This window comes from Schistocerca cancellata, chromosome 6 (assembly GCF_023864275.1).
Source record: "Schistocerca cancellata isolate TAMUIC-IGC-003103 chromosome 6, iqSchCanc2.1, whole genome shotgun sequence".
NCBI lineage: Eukaryota > Metazoa > Arthropoda > Insecta > Orthoptera > Acrididae > Schistocerca > Schistocerca cancellata.
Genome location: NC_064631.1, coordinates 584,093,447 through 584,095,821, shown reverse-complemented (window position 1 = coordinate 584,095,821; position 2,375 = coordinate 584,093,447).

The following is a 2,375-nucleotide window of genomic DNA, read 5'->3' as shown; positions in this document are numbered from 1 at the left end:
AATTCTAGAGAAATTAATGAAAACCAGACTCATAAATTACTTAGATGCTCACAAACTTCCAAACTGCAATCAACATGGCTTTCGCTCGGACCACACCACAGAATCAGCTATCCATGCCTATACCAAAGAGATTGTCAGGAGTCTCGACACTAAAAATTTTTTAGTGGGAATTAACTTAGATTTATCTAAAGCTTTTGATACAGTAAATCACAAAATTCTGTTAAACAAGATGGAGGCAATAGGTGTACTGGGAGTTGTGAAGCAGTGGTTTGAATCTTACCTTCAAGACAGAACTCAGGTGGTAGAAATCATCGCAGAACATAAAAATCAGAAAATCAAGTGGGTCTCAGATGCAAAGAAATTGGAAATAGGTGTCCCACAGGGCAGTGTTCTTGGTCCCTTATTATTCTTGCTTTATATAAATGACATAAAAAATCCTAATATTTCTACCAAAATAATGTTGTTCGCAGATGACACTAGCATAATTATAAGTGATGATAAAAAATCATTAACCACCACAACTGATATAGTCCTGAAATATATTCAACATTGGTTTAATGCTAATGAGTTAACACTTAATTTAAGTAAAACAAATTATATACAGTATGGCAAAGCAACTCAACATATGGACCTCCAGTTGAAACTAACAGATAAGAAGATAGAGAGTGTACAACCCACAAAGTTTTTGGGCATGCACATTGATCAAAACTTAAGCTGGATAGACAATCTCAAGTACTTATCCCACAGGCTCAATTCCGCATGTTTTGCATTGAGGATATTATCTAGAGTATGCAGTACAGACTACTAGACTAGTGTATTTTGCTTACTTTCAGTCCATCGTGTCTTACGGCATAGTGTTCCGAGGTAAAACTAAATCAAGCTTAACAGATATCTTCAAATTTCAGAAAAGAACTATACGAATCATAACACATAACTCTCCAAGAACTCATTGTAGGCCCCTTTTCAAAGAACTGCAAATACTCACAATACCATCGCTGTATATTTTTAAAAGCATTGTGTGTACAATAGCACATATGAAAAATCTACGTACAAATCAGGACTGCCATAATTATAATACTAGAACTCATAAGAATTTGTATGTAGAAAGGGTAAGGACAACACAAACCCAAAAGCATGTAAGTTATTTTGGAATAAAACTTTACAATGCTCTGCCAGTGTACACGAAGGAAATAATAGATGAAGTAAAATTTAAGACTGAGCTTAAAAATTACCTTATAAGCAAAACTTTCTATGACGTAGATGAGTACTTTGATTGTGTGTAAATTTATTGCCAAAAATTTTAATTTAGATGTCTAAATTTGTACTTTTTAAAAAAAATGTCTAGAAAGTGATATTCCATTATTATGTTTATAGTACTTGTACTAGTATGATAACCTTGTTGTGACAATTCCTACATCATGTAAATGATTTACAGGAAGATAATAAAATGAAATGAAATGAAAGACAGAACATCACATTGCTGCCCTTTCTGTCGGGAATGTTTACATTAAACGGTTGGAAATTTATGTCACATATTGAGGTTTCCAGTGTCATCGTCCTGTACAAACTAGAAGCTTCTAAGATAATGCAATCGACAAGTAAGCTTTATTATAGGTCATGTTTTAGCCGTCGAAAATTCAATTATTGACGGGTTTAAGTGCCTAGCAGTTGAACTACGACGTTAATATTTTGCACAAAACCAAGTCTAACAGCCACATTGCACGAGAAAGCGCGTGAAGTATTAATTAGTAGTAAAAACGCAACAAAACCACCTGTTATTGTCAATTTCTTTTGGTACTGGCGTAATGCCAGATCATCACATTGCTCGCCTTTCTCTAGGGAAAAGATTACATTTATCAGCTGGAAGTTTATGTCACGTACTGATGTACCAAGTCTCTTCGTTCTGTACATGATAGAAGCTTCTAAGTTAATGCAGCCGACTACTAAGACTTATTACAGGTCATGTGTTAGTTATCGAAAGTTCAATTATTGACTGGTGTAACTGCCTTGCAGTTGACCTAGAACCACAAGATTTTGCACAAGAGGAGATGCAGCAGCCAAATTAGACGAGAAAACGCGAGATGTATTAATTTGTAGTAAAAACTTAACAAAAACTCCGTTTTTGTTATTTGTTTTCGGACTGACGTAATGCTAGAACATCACATTGCTCGCCTTTATCTCAGGAAAGATTACATTTATGGCCTGGAAATTAATGTTAAGTACTGAGGTATCCTGTCCCTTCGTTCTGTACAAAATAGAAGCTTCTAAGTTACTGCAAGCGATAAGTGAGCCGTATTACAGGTCATGTTTTAGTTACAGAAAATTCAACTATAGACTGGATGAAGTGCTTTTTAGTTTACCTAAAACATTAAGGT